The following is a 14,686-nucleotide window of genomic DNA, read 5'->3' on the forward strand; positions in this document are numbered from 1 at the left end:
CCAATGTATGCCAATCCTTCGTTTACCCATACTCCCAGATATTTATATTCTGCTACTCTAGGTATTTCAAGGCCTTGTATTTTAAGACCCTGATCAGTTGAGCCGTTGAAAATCATCAGACCCGACTTAACGGCGCTGAAACTGAAGCCTAGAGCATCCCCTTCGTCTCCGCAATACTTAACTAGAGTTTGCAATCCTTCCAGACCCTCAGCTAGCAGCACAATATCGTCTGCATACATCAAACCGGGGAGGCGCTGCTCTACCGCCTTTCCACCTAATCTATATGACAGGTTAAAACCTAGGTTACTGTCTTGTATCCTCCGTTCCAGGTTTATCATATAAAGCATGAACGGCACCGGTGATAGAGGACAGCCTAGTCTTAATCCTCTGCATACTTTGACATCCTCCGTACTTCTTATCCCTTCCCACGTAATTTCTACTTTGTTATCCCGGTATATTTCCTGTAGGAACTCTATTATCTCATAACCGATACCTTCTTCTTTTAATATGTTCCACAGGAGTTCCCTGCTTACGTTGTCGTACGCCCCGTTTATGTCCAGGAAGGCCAAATACAAAGGTCTATTTTCCACTCTAGATATTACGACGCATTGGGTAAGCACGAACAGGCTATCATCTAAGCGCCTACCATTTCTAAAGCCGTTCTGAAGTTCTCCGAGTATCTTGTTACTTTCAACCCATGCTTGCACCTTTAATTTCACCGCCTGCATGGCTAACCTGTACATAACAGATGTTATGGTAATCGGCCTGTAGGATTTTATGTGCATCCTGTCTCCTTTCTCTTTATAAATCAAATTCATTTTACTCTGCCACCAGCTGTCCGGAATTTGCTTATTCGTTATGACTGTTTCCAGAGCTTTTAACAACGTTTCCTTACTTTTTGGACCGAGTTCATTAATCAGCTTGATCGGAATTCCATCTATTCCCGTAGATGTGTTTTTAGGAATATTCTTTTCTGCCTTTTTCCAGTTTAGATTGGTCAGTTCTAAGCTGCTTTGTATTCTGCTACCTTGTGTTGCTTCCTGATTTGCGGAGATTACCCCATCGTCGCTCTTAAATGACTCGGCTATAACTGATGTAATGTAGTTCACTGCGTTATCTCCCTTTAAACAATTTCCCTCGTTATCTTGAATCCGATCCTGCTTTCTTTGATTCTTCCCTAGCCAGCTTATATGGTTCCAGAATTTTCTTGCTCCGCCTCTAGAGGCATCGTGTATCAGCCATCCAGCGATCGGTGGACTGTCTTATTTTACTTTGGACGAGGGCCTGCACTTGAAGTTTCTTTTGTCGATATGATTCCCATTTTTGGTCGATTTCCTCCTGAGATACCTGTGCCTTCTTTGCCATTCGGTGTTCCCTTGAAGCAGCCCGTCGTTGTTCAATAGCTTCCCTGATTTCCTTATTCCACCAGCTCCGTGGCTTCCTCTTTCCATTCCAGCGGTTTGCTACTTTAACCACCTGAATTTTCCTCCTTATGAGTAGTTCTACCTGTTCATAATTCCAGTCTTCCATGGGGCTTTTTTTTATTGCTTCCTCTATGTCTGCTGCTATCTGCGCTATTTGATTGTCGTTTAATTTTGTGTTTACGTTTTGTCTAAGTTCCATTTCTCTTTTCATCAAGGGCCCCATCTGCAGACTAATACGTTTATGATCACTTCCCAGACTACACTCCCCTTCTTCGTCTATTTCCATTTTTGTGACCTTGCTATAAATTTCCTGTGACATTAGACAATAGTCAATGGTCGTCTGCCTGTTGCGGAATTCCCACTTGATTTGGCCTTCACATTTTGTTTCTCTATTTACTATAACTAGATCGTGTCGCTCACAGAAATCTAGCATTAGTTCGCCGTTACAATCCGTGTATCCATCCAGATCGTCGATGTGGCCGTTCATGTCCCCCAGTAGAATAATATTGGCCCCGTTTCCAAACTGGCCTATATCGTCACTGAGACATTCAACAAGATCCCTGTTTTCTTGCCTGCATTGATGTCCTGTTCCTAATAAACTACCCCTAGCCATGTCCTTATGCCGGCAATTGTTCCTGAAACCCAGATATGTTCTTTACAAGATGTTTTAATTCTTTGCCAATTTGTTCCCTGGTGTATCAACATACCTACCCCTCCACCCTTTTTTTCCGTTCTCATTCTGTTGCACCCTTCCCAGACGTAGCCTTCTATCAACGGCGGATCTTCTAGATCCCTGAGATGAGTCTCGCAAAAGCGTACACACTTATTTTGTCATTCTTCAACTGCTGTTCTATCTCTAGCCATTTCGGTCTTTTTCTACCTCCTTGCATGTTTATGTAGCTGATCCTAGTGTTAAATTTCTTTTTTGTACTTTTCTTTCTCGACCTACTCTTTGGCATTTTGGGGTGCTCAGCCTCCATTATCACACTTTCTTCTGCTTCACTTCTAACTACCTCTGTGCACGGAGTCCTCGCGGACCCCCTAAAAAAGCTACAGCCCTGCCTGCCAGGCGCCAGCCAATCTCTGCTCCCACCCTTCTGTTAAAATGAATACCATCTCGCTGAAAAGCCCTACCAAAACCTGCTTTATGTACCTCCCAGTTTACTTCAACCACTTCGAAACGCTTCTCCAGGCTTAACATTATAATGTCCTGATTAACTGTCACCACGTCCTTTTCCATCTTTCCGTTCAATCCTAGCACCTCTGGTACTGTGCATACAACTATCTGCGTCTGCTGTGCTATCTCCCTGATCTCGTCAACTCCCTTAGCTAAACTTTCCACCACTGCTGCAGCGTCATCATTTAGGACGTCATTTAGCCCCGCGGCTACTATTACCATACTGCGCTTTGCGGAATTCTTCAACAGCCTATTTTTACTCTCTTTTAGCACTGCCCTCATTGTTCTCCCTGGGAAGGCTCCAACCAACACTCTCTTATCACCCCTTACACGTTCCAAGATATCTCGCTTGCACCTGTCCATGTTAGAATCTCCGGCGATAAGCACCTGGGCCTTCTCTCTCCCTCTCCCAACTGTTGGCTCCTGCTTTCGGTTATCTGTGTCCTTATCACTGGTATTTTCATTCTGCCTTACTTCTTCCTTTTTTTCCGGCGTCTTAGCTGCTTCTAAATAACTCTGACGGTTCGGATCCGCCTGACCTACTTTGCTTATGCCTTCCATGCCAGTCATGGCCGCAGCCACGTGGCCCGCATTGGAATGTTCGTCCTCGTTGGTTCCAAGGATAAAGTCGGCCCCTTTTTTTCAATTTGAGTAAGCTGTCCAAGCAGTTTCTGATTTCCCGCTCTTAACAAACGTACTTCATTTTCTAAATCATCCACACGAGACACTAAACTGCCCCTTTCTTGATCAAATCTATCCAGACGCGCACTCAGCACGCAACACCGACACAAAAAGTCGCTGCCTTCCGCTTCACCTACATAGTCAAAACGCGTTTCTTTGAGATTAACCTGCGCCTCACACTGAGTACACTTTACCTTCTTTTGATTGCACATCTTAAGCGCTCATCGACTGAACTATATCTATTACGAATTCTCAGAATATACAAATTGCCAAAAGAAGACACAAGAAATGACTAGAAAACACGCGTTAAAAACCAATTCTGCGAATGCCAATAGCCTAGAGAAAAATTATTTATCTAAACAAGATAGCTAAATAATGAACGCCAAGAAAACCTAGCTGCCGGCACGAAAAACCAGGCCGCTAGGACCAAGAGCTAAAATCTATTCTTTAGGCTGCACCTAACCTAACTAGCTGAAAACGAAATAAAGTTAATAAAAGAAAGAACTCATCTATTTGACGCTTCGGAAGCTCCCGCTGTCGCCAGTCCGTTCGTTTCCGGTAGCCACGTGCAATAGGAGGAGCGATGGAACACGCGTCCGCTCCAAACGGCTGTGAACTGTCAACTGTGTAAGCGTTTGTCAGCGCCCCTTGGATCTCCCGCTCCGGAGCATCGCGTAAGGGCTTCAGAGTCGGCAGCGCGGTCTGCACACTTGCCTATTCTAGCCACTGCACTCACGCCTTTGATGAGGCAGGTGGCGCAATCTCCCGAAGGGCCGAGTGCATTCCAGCAGAACGAGGGAGATGGACCAGCGTCGCTCATGCCTAAGGAGGTGCTGCGAATAATAGATCTGCTGGAGTGGAGGCTGCAAGCGCTCATATCTGCAGATCAGGAACGGATTTATGAATGACTCTTGGAGGAGGTGGTTAGCGGAGTGGCCTGTTCTATTCGAGCAAACCGTTTCTTCCTTTCTCATAAAATATGTGGGATTTCAATAAAAATGTTCACTGGCCACTCCCCGTCTAAACCGCCATTGTAATGGATTTACATTCTTAAGGCTAACTGGAAACAAGATGCGGCGACTTTAAAGTTTATTCAGAAGAGGCTTGATAAAATATACAATATTAAAATACTAGCGCAATGCAGACAAGTACGAAAAAGATATAAACGCGTACGCAGTACTATGCTTGTCTCTCAGTCTGTTTTTGTCGCAGTGATTTTAACCTAACGCGACAAGCTCAGCTTTCCACGCTAGTGACAAATGTAATTTCAGCTTTTTTTTTTTAATTTCAGCGTCACCCGCAGGTGTGCTAGTAATACATAAATATGTGATCTGTTTTCACTAATTCTTGAGCATTATGGGCAATGGCCGGTCTCGAGGGGGAGCGCGCGCTCACGGCCTGCGCAGGGGAAGCAGGGGGAGCTTTCCGCGTGGAGTTACGGTCTTCTCAGCCGCTTGGGGTTCGACGACTCCACTGCTTCCAGCGTGTTTCTACGGTGGCGTATGGTGGTCGTCTGACTTCGCGCTTTCGCCCGCGGGTTTTGTGTTGAGTGCAGCACCGAAATGAAAGCAAAAAAGGGGATTACTTAAGCTTCATGTCGCCAACGTATTCAACTTGTGAATGTAGTTCTCGTAACAAAAATTGGCCGTTAGAACCGGTGCCTCATCGCAGCTCCTCCCCTTCATACGCCGGCACCTATTCGGGAAACTAGCGAGTGCAGCGTTCGGGAGTGACGCTGCATACCGATCTGGACTGTCAATTCGGAACTGACCCCAACACCCAGACGTAACCTCATCGACATTCTTGTGGACGGAGTCTCAGTTTCTGCCCTTATTGATACTGGAGCCCATATTTTAGTCCTTAGTTCGTCGTTCCGCCAGCGCCTCAAAAAAGTTCTTACGCCTGCTTACACTTCTACAGTTCGTGTTGCTGGTGGAAACACTGCTACCATCATCGGAATATGCACTGCGCGCGTCAGCATCGCCGGCCACCACGTCCCTGTGCTCTTCGCCGTCCCTAATCTCCGTTCTGGATATTGTCCTCAAGACGTGATTTTAGGCCTAGACTTTTAACAGCCCATTCCGCTCTCATTGACTGTTCCTCCGGACTTCTGCGCCTAGCCCTGCCCCATTGTGTCCACGACCTATACTGCTGACCATTCCCAGCCTCGCCTCCGCTCCAGCATATTTACTCGCCTCTCCCGAGGCGGCAGTATACGTGCCCATGTCACTTTTTCCCTCCCTTCCTGACGGCGATTACGTGTCAACCCCATCACCGACGTCACTCTACAGCACAACATCGTTCTACCTCATAACATTGTACACGTCGAGAACAACCTCACCTATATTCCCGCACTCAACTTCAGCATGTCCTCGCAAGTTCTCCCGGAGGGCATTTTCCCTGCCGAGCTGTCACCTTTGTCCAGCTTTACTATTTATGCAGTGCTGTCCGACCGTCACGCCGAGGTACCTGCACAGCCTGTCCCGTCACATAATCCGGAGGACCGTATCTTAGCCATGGTTGCCTCTGACCTGCGTCCCGAATATGCCAGTGCCCTTGCCTGCCTTTTGCGGTCATACACGACATTTTTATTTCAGCCATGGATCTCTGGGCCAAACGTCCGTCGTCACACATCGCATCGATACTGGAGATGCCGCCCTATTCACCGACGGTCTTACAGAGTTGCTCTTCCTGAACGCCGGATCATTCAGGGAGAAGTGGAGAAAATGTTGGCCAGCAACGTTATTGAGCCGTAGAGCAGCCCCTGGGCGTCTCCAGTAGTACTCGTCAAAAAAAAAAGACAACAGCTGGAGGGTTTGCGTAGATTATCGACACCTAAACAAGATAACAAAGTGTACCCACTTCCAAGGGTCGATGACGTCCTCGACTGCCTGCATGGTGCCAACTACTTCTCCTCCATCGATTTCCGTTCTGGATATTGGCAGATCTCGGTTGACGAAAGAGATCGTGAAAAGACGGCTTTTGCCCCGGATGGCCTCTACCAATTCAAGGGGATGCCTTTCGGACTATGTCATGCCCCTGCGACCTTCGAGCGCATGATGTACTCCTTACTACGCGGGTTCAAATGGACCACATGTCTGTGCTACCTCGATAACGTCACCGTATTTTTATCAACCTTTGAGAGCCAACTCCAACATGTTTCAGCTATTCTTGGCGTCTTCCGACGAGCTGGCCTTCAGTTGAACTCCAAGAAGTGTAGCTTTGGCCGCTGGGAACTCAAGGTCCTATAGGACACTTGGTCAACACCCATGGCATATCCAGCCGGACCCCGACAAAATTCACGCTGTAAGTGATTTTCCTATAGGGGACCCAAGCATCGCAGGGTGGCGCTGCGGGCGTCAGTGAACAGTGTCAGCGCCCTCTCCGGCCAACGCCATGTAATCGGTCAGGCAGAGTGAATAGCTCGCCTGTAGACTTTCGTGTCTTTGCAGCCTCTGCACGCGGGAGCAACTCGCTTTGCGCGCGCTCGCGTTCTTTGTCGCTCGCATTGTTGAAAGCTGTTGGCGCGCGCGCGCGCCCTGACCGCAGTCTACTCGCTTTGCGCGCGCTTGGATTTCCGTGCTGAAAGAAAGCTGTCTTGCGCGCGCGCGCTTCTGCTTCTACTTTTCAAACTCACGCTTGGACGAAGTGGTGTTTGAAGCTAGTGTGCAGCAATGTACACGTTCCGATATGGTTTAAGAAAATAGCCGACAGCGGTGGCTATTTTCACAGCACAAATGTCAAAAAGGGAGAGCTGTTAGTCAGCCATGTGAATTCTGTTGAGCAGATTATAGAAAATAAGCTGTTATCGTGAAGGCTAAGTGTGTGTCGTAGGTCAGCGACCACATCGCGTACGACGTGGGATTTGAGGCAAGTATTTAATTATTATACCCATTTCATTAAGGCCCAGATTGTAAGGCGCATGCAACCATTCCATACGCTGTTTGCTTTAATTTCTGAAGAGTTGCAGATGTAATTTAGTTGGTGCCTATGAACTTAATAAAAGATACGTCGGTTCGTTCACATCTTAGGCGCGCTTTTCGGTATATGCCGATTGTCGTGCAATTGCATACTCAGAATATTTTATACGTAGCTTTCACCTGAATAGAATGTGCATTCACATGTATACAAAGAAACATCAGCTCTTCTGCTGCAAACGAAATATTTTCGCGCTTTAATTTCCGCGAATCGCATTCAGCTCCTAATAACTGGTCCCGCAATTGATCGAGAAATTTCAATTCCGCAGAGTAAGTGAGACAGTTCTGGACAATATCTAGAAAAACAAATTTTCGCTGCGTGGTTATTACTTTATTGTTCCTATAGCTTTTATATTGATATATAACTGTTTTATTCAATCACTCGCACCGCCACGGTGGCTCACGCGTTAGGGACTGTTGGTCATGGCGACGCGGGTTTGATCCCGGCCGCCGCTCGCTGGAGGCGAACTGCAAGGAGGTCTTTAGAAATATACGTTCCCGTTAAATAACCACGGAAGGGAGGTTGGAGGGGGGATTTTTACAGGTCTTCAATACAGCGCCCCTTGTAGCCTTGTGGCGCTGATGTGTACGTTAAACACTACAAAAGTGAACGATCATGTTCACTCATTTGTATCCTTGATTACAGGTCATTTTATACATCCTGCCTTAGAGCTTCAGTGTCAACTTTCTAAAGAAGAAACAATTTGCGTCTGGGCATGAGTTGCGAGGCAGTCTATCCTTGTTCTCTTTTGTTAGTTTTGCTCCTTATGTCGTGGGTTCGAAATGAACCAAACGGCCCGTCTCTGTTATGTGACATGTTTCTTTGCAGCTAGCATAGACATGCCCTGAAAAGCGCCAGCTTGCGATTTCCCGTGCTAAGCGTACCTGCAAGGCAGGAATTCAGGGGCGCTGCAAGCATGTTGCTGCTGTGTGCTGTTTCATAAACTCCCATGAAGATGAGTCCTGCACAAACCAGGCACAACAATGGGGCAAACTCAGCGGCAAAAATCCGAAGCCCTCTTTAGAGAGCATCTGGGCTTTAATGAAATGAGTATAATAAAAATGAAATACTTGCCTCAAATCCCACGTCGTACACGATGTGGTCGCTGACCTGCGACCCACACTTAGCCTTCACGATAACAGCGTTGTCTTCTACAATCTGCTCAACAAAATGCACATGGCTAACAGCTCTCCTTTTTTGACATTTCTGCTGCGAAAATAGCCACCGCTGTCGGCTATTTTCTTAAAACCACATCGAAGCGTGTATATTGCTGCACACTCGCTTCAAACACCACTTCGTCCAAGCGCGAGTTTAAAAAGTGGAAGCAGGAGCGCGCGCGCGCGCAAGACAGCTTTCTTTCAGCACGGAAATCCAAGCGCGCGCAAAGCGAGTAGACTGCGGTCAGGGCGCGCGCGCGGGCAAGCAGCTTTCAACAACGCGAGCGACAAAGAACGCGAGCTACTTCCGCGTGCAGAAGCCGCAAAGACACGAAAGTCTACAGGCGAGCTGTTGCGACAGCCAGCAACACAACAATACACTTCCCCACATTTTGAGCGTCGCGGAACCACTCCAGCCATGTTTTAAACTCAGCTGTGACACCTGTTTGCATGCCTGCGAAGCCACGGCGGCGGGCCGGCGCGAGCAGCACACGAAGCCGCCAGAACACGTTCGGTCAAGCGCCGCATCAGCGCCGCGCCCAACCAATGCTTCAAAATTTTGCCGCTTGCGGAGGAGCGCGCGCTGCTGTCGCGCAGCAAAACTTGAGGTTGGGTTACCTATACCGAAATCTAGCAGCGACGTGCGTAGCTTCTTCGGACTTTGCTCATATTTCAGGCGATTTGTACCAAACTGCGCGGAAATCACCATTCCACTCACGCAGCTTCTGAAAAAAGAGGTCTCCTTTTCCTGGGGCCACGAACAATCGGCGGCCTTCGTCGCTCTTATTGCCCACCTCACCGGTCCGCTAGTGTTGGCTCACTTCAATCCGTCAGCGCCCACAGAAGTACGCACCGACGCAAGTGGTCATGGAATTGGTGCCGTTCTCGCACAACGTCAGCTCGGTTCCTCTCGCGTCATCGCCTATGCCAGCCGACTCTTCTCTGCGGCCGAACAGAATTATTCCATCACTGAACTTGAGTCCTTAGCCCTAGTTTGGGCCATTACGAAGTTCCGCCCTTACTTGTATGGGCGGCCATTCACAGTAGTCACTGACCACCACGCATTGTGTTAGCTTTCCACACTCAAAGACCGTACTGACCGCCTAGGACGTTGGGCCTTGCGCTTTCAGGAGTACAATTTTTCAGTAGTTTGTAAGTCTGGCCAGTTGCATCGAGACGCGGATTGCCTGTCCCGTCATCCCGTCGACCCGCCAAGCCAACCTGAATGTGACAATGACGCTTGCTTGCTCTCTATTTTTGACTTTTCCAACATTCGCCGTGAGCAACGCCAGGACCCTCAGCTTCGCAAAATTATTAATCGCCTCAGCGCCGATCGCCATGACCCTTCCCTTCGTTTGTTTGTGCTCCACGACGGCACCTTATACCGGCACAATATGCGACCTGATGGCCCCGACCTTCTACTAGTAGTCCCTCAGCACCTACGCACAACCGTCCTTGAACAGCTTCACGACGTTCCCACAGCAGGTCATCTAGGCGTCTCTAGCACATACGACAGTGTGCGCCGTCGATTATTTTGGCCAGGCCTATACCGCGCAGTCCGCCGCTACGTGGCTGCCTGTGACCGCTGTCAACGCCGGAAAAAGCCATCAGTTTTACCAGCTCGACTTCTGCAACCGATCGACATCACCATAGACCCATTTTCTCGAGTGGGTCTGGATCTTCTAGGGCCTTTTCCACTGTCCGCATCGGGGAACAAATGGATTGCGGTTGCCACTGATTACATCACACGCTACGCGGTCACACGAGCAATACCAACCAGTTGTGCAACTGATGTCGCTGCTTTCCTCCTCAACGATGTTATACCTGTCCATGGAGCTCCCCGCCAACTGCTCACCGACCGAGGCCGTTGTTTCTTGCGCGTATAGTCGACGAGATCCTGCGATTGTGCAACGTTCGTCATTCTTTCACGACCGCCTACCATCCACAGAAGAACGGGCTAACCGAACGCTTTAACCGGAGATTAACTGACGTGCTGTCTATGTACGTTTCTGATGACCACCGCGACTGGGACATAACGCTGCCATTTGTGACATTTGCATACAATTTGTCGCGTCACGACACTACCAGCTACTCCACCTTCTATCTTCTATACGGCTGTGAGCCTCTGCTTCCTTTTGACAGCCTGCTCCCTTCTGTCGCCACTGCCAGCTTATATGCTCGTGACGCCATAGCCCGAGCTGATGCTGCCCGCGTTGTTGCTCGCAACCGACTCGCAGCCTCCCAGCACTCCCAGAAACGTCGCTATGATTCCTGTCATCGCAACACCCAGTATTTTTGAGGCTCTCTCGTGCTACTTTGGGCCCCAGCTCGCCGCGTTGGTCTCTCGGAAAAACGTTTGCCCCGTTATACAGGACCCTACCGTATTTTACGACAAGTGACTCTGGTGACATACGAAATTGCGCCCTTGCATCTCGCAACGCATACATCTACACCACGCACCGAGACGGTCCATGTTGCACGCCTCAAGCGGTACTACACGGACCACGCAACGGAGCGGTGCTTTTCAGCTGGCGGGGTAGTGTTACATCAGGTGGTGCATGCACAGATATGCGCATAAGGAAGAAGAAAAATCTCGTGAGTTTTTGAGAAGACGACGTTCGAGAAGTGTCGGCTGTGTTTCTGTGTGCTGTGTCATCTTGGACTAATCTCTTGGTCTTACCTTGCCACGTATCAATATGATAGCAAGCAAGTTTGGTGTAGACGTAGTTTTCACGGCACCTCAAAAGCTGTCAAGCTTTTGCGCACTGGTGAGCCAAAGCCTTAAGAAGCCGGCTTCTAGCATCAGACATGTAACGAAGTTCGTTGCTTGGAAAGTAGGTGTTTACGAAATCCTTCCGAACTGTGGCCGCGTCTATACTGGCAGATGTATTAATGAGCGCCTGAGGGAACACGCTGCACCGATTAGATCATTCGAATCTAACAACCTGCTTAAGCATTGTTTGAGCTGCAAATGCTATTCAGTCTTCGGAAAAACAAACGTTCTTGGCCGTTCTAAAGGACAACTAGCAAGGGAGCTTCTTGAGGCATTATTTATTCATAGGTTAGTACCCGATAAGTGCGTGAGTGAAACGTTGGTTGTTCTGCTGCAAAAGAAAGCTTTGTTTCTAAATGCTGTGTAATTTTTGTCGTGTGCTTCCTGTACTTCTCCGTGTTTTATCTGTGTTCGTGTAGCGCGAGATTATCTTGGTTCAGTTGGGCGTATCTCTCCCCTTCATCCAAATTCAGTGGACAGATGATCATGCGTATACAGTTCCTCGAGCTCGTACATTTTTTTCGCTTCCAATTTCAGTTGCAAGCTAGCACTCGCCCCGTGTCCCTCTCTTGTCCTCGTCTGTCTCGCGCTATAAGCCCCCCTGTAAATCAGTTGTCCTGAAACAGGGCATCTATGATATCTCTTCTCTTTGCAAGGACGCGCAAAGGGCACTAACGCAATATTTACCTTCCTCGTGGTGTATTCTTTTGTATATTTTGGGGGCCTTCTGTCGATGGCATTTTTATATCTTGCATTTCTCGAATAACGGTCTGCAAGTATGGTACAAGTAGTAGCTAGTACAGCTGTCTACCGACTAGGTTTCTGCCCGCGCCACTTTCCAGGCTTTTCCTGCGCTCTTGCAATCGCTAGCCATTTATTGTTGTGGCTCTCCCTTCCGGGGTGGCGCTGTGTTTTTTTTTTGTTATTTATTGCACAATTTCTAATCAGATTTTACACATATTGAACATTACTCCACAGACACACAACATGAGTTATAACCAGCGATTTCTGGCTGCGTGCTCCATTAAAAATCAGGCATGTGCAGCAATATTTCCATTCTCGGAAGCCACTCAGGCACTACGTCTTGTGTCTTGAAAACTTCAGCAACACTCCGGCTTCGCGGAAATACTGCCGTATTTTTCTCGCATCAATGTCTGCATGCCTGAAAGCCATTCTGGATCGTCAGACACTGTGCAGGCCCAATAACATGATCATGTCCTGCGGTAGCCCATCATCATCTTCAATCGGTAAAAATTGAATTCCGAATGCATCCACGGGTAGGTCTTTTTTAATGGTTCGTTGTAGAATGTCCCAGAAGAAAAAGGCTCCCCAATAGTCTAAGAAAACGTGTTCGATAGTTTCCGGTTTGCGGCATATGAAGCAGTGATTTCCCCAAGGTAAAAAAAAAAAAAAAAAAAACAAAAAAACAAAAAAAAACCCTTCATTTCTAAATAGGTCTTAGCTTCTAGTGCATGTATTGCTATGGAGCTTGAAAAAGAAAGTTATTGCTCCCCCTGGTACATATTTTTTCTCGTTTAAGGACCAAATTTTATGGACCTGCGCAGTACATCGATCTGTACAATGGGATCGGGAAAAAGACATCGCACAAATCCTTATAAAGTTTCTTTCGCGTCACCAGCTGATAAATATTCAAACGAAAATCGGGCTTGCAATACACGACATGAGATGAACACTTCTTTAAGGATTCCGAAAATCCTCCCTTGCATGCTCGCCGAACTTACAACTAAATTTGGTAACACTTTGTTCAAATTAACCTGACACACAATTCGTAAAAATGGGTCCTTCGTATACCACAAAAGATCATAAAACGTTTAACCACTTGGCGCAGTGGTTAAGGCGCTCGACTACTGTGCCCAAAGATGCGGGATCGAATCCCGGCCTCGGCGGTTGCTTTTCGATGGAGGCGAAAAGCAAGGCGCCCGTGTGCTGTGCGATGTCAGTGCACGTTAAAGAACCCCAGGTGGTCGAAATTTCCGGAGTCCTCCCCGTCTCTCATAGCCTGAGTCTCTTTAGGACGTTTAACCCCGCAAACCAAACCAAACCGATGTGGGTCCGAGCATATGTGCGCCCCATTATTTAAACAGTAAATGTTTTACCGCGTGCTGGTCCATTTGTTTCGTGTGCGTGTCTTAGTTCATCTTGCGTGTTTTTTTTTTCGTTTTTCTTTTTCTTCATGGTCCTCCTGCGAAAATTATTGCCGAACAGATACCGTATTTTGCAAGGATCTATTTGAAATTTGTATCCATTATATAGTTCATTTCGTTTGAGCGATGTCAGTCTAGCGGCAGCATCATACGAAGGCAGAAAGCGGCCATTTACCGAAACCACAACTTTGCGGTACCCGCGCCAGTGCCTTCGCCCCTCGCCACTCGCTGCTGGCTCCGGTTAACCATTGACTGCGGTATACGCAGCCAATGGCGACATCTGGTCGCCAATGAGGCAATGACCTGTTTGCTTCCCACGGACTCTTGAAACCGTTACCACCGAGAATTTAACAAGGTCTGTGCGTTACCTTCTTTCCCATCACTTAATATCCCAACTGCTGATGGGTGATAAAGGGCCAGAAAATGAAACTGAACGGGCATCAGTAAAGTGCGGAGGGGACACCACGTGACTCAACTCAGATCCGCGCTCGCAGTTTGATTTGCCGGTCCTTTAGCGTCCATCTGCAATCGTGACGTAGGTTGCAGGGGTGCACTATAGCCTTGCCAAGATCTCGGCGACGTTGAAACACGCAGGTATATATACGTCACATGTCTCGTCACTTAACGACAATGACCAATGCCAGAGGACCAAATGAATCCAAAATGAAAACAAAAAGAAACAGACGCAAACTAAGACGACGCACAACGGACAATCGCTAGACTTATTTATGAACGACTTTTAATGGCGGCGAAACGCAAGGCGCGAGTATGCTGTGCGACGCCAGTGCGCGTTATAAGGAGCCCCAGGGGGTCGAAATTAATCCGGAGCCCTCCACTACGGTAATAGCTCATGTCGATTTGGGACGTTAACATGATGCCACTATGGACACCTTTCCCGTGGTGACATCTCAGTGTTCGATGATATATCAGTACGCAGACTACGCTGTTTTGCTGACTAGAATATAAGCTATGACAAGGTGGTCCATTGGTTGCAGAGCAATGCATGCGGTGCAAATGCAATGTTTTCCCGATAATCGTATTTCGAAAGACAGGCAGAAAACCAAGATTACGTGCTCCAAAACGCCCCTTGAAACTTCGGTTGCAGATAGTCCAGGGTTCCAGCATAGTGATTGTGCGTCGAACTAATAAAGTCCCGTGGACAACATGCAAATCTTCAAGTACCTAGCCGTGCGTGTTTAAGCTGATTGGTCCTGTAATAGCTATTTAACATATCCCTCTAAAAATGAAATCAACTTGGTTTTATTTAATAGAAGGGCTTGTTGCTGTTGGAATAAAAACAACAATAATGCGCTGGCTTGCAGTGATCTTTG

Source organism: Amblyomma maculatum, chromosome 1, assembly GCF_055883805.1.
Source record: "Amblyomma maculatum isolate TAMU_Amacu chromosome 1, ASM5588380v1, whole genome shotgun sequence".
NCBI classification, from domain to species: domain Eukaryota; kingdom Metazoa; phylum Arthropoda; class Arachnida; order Ixodida; family Ixodidae; genus Amblyomma; species Amblyomma maculatum.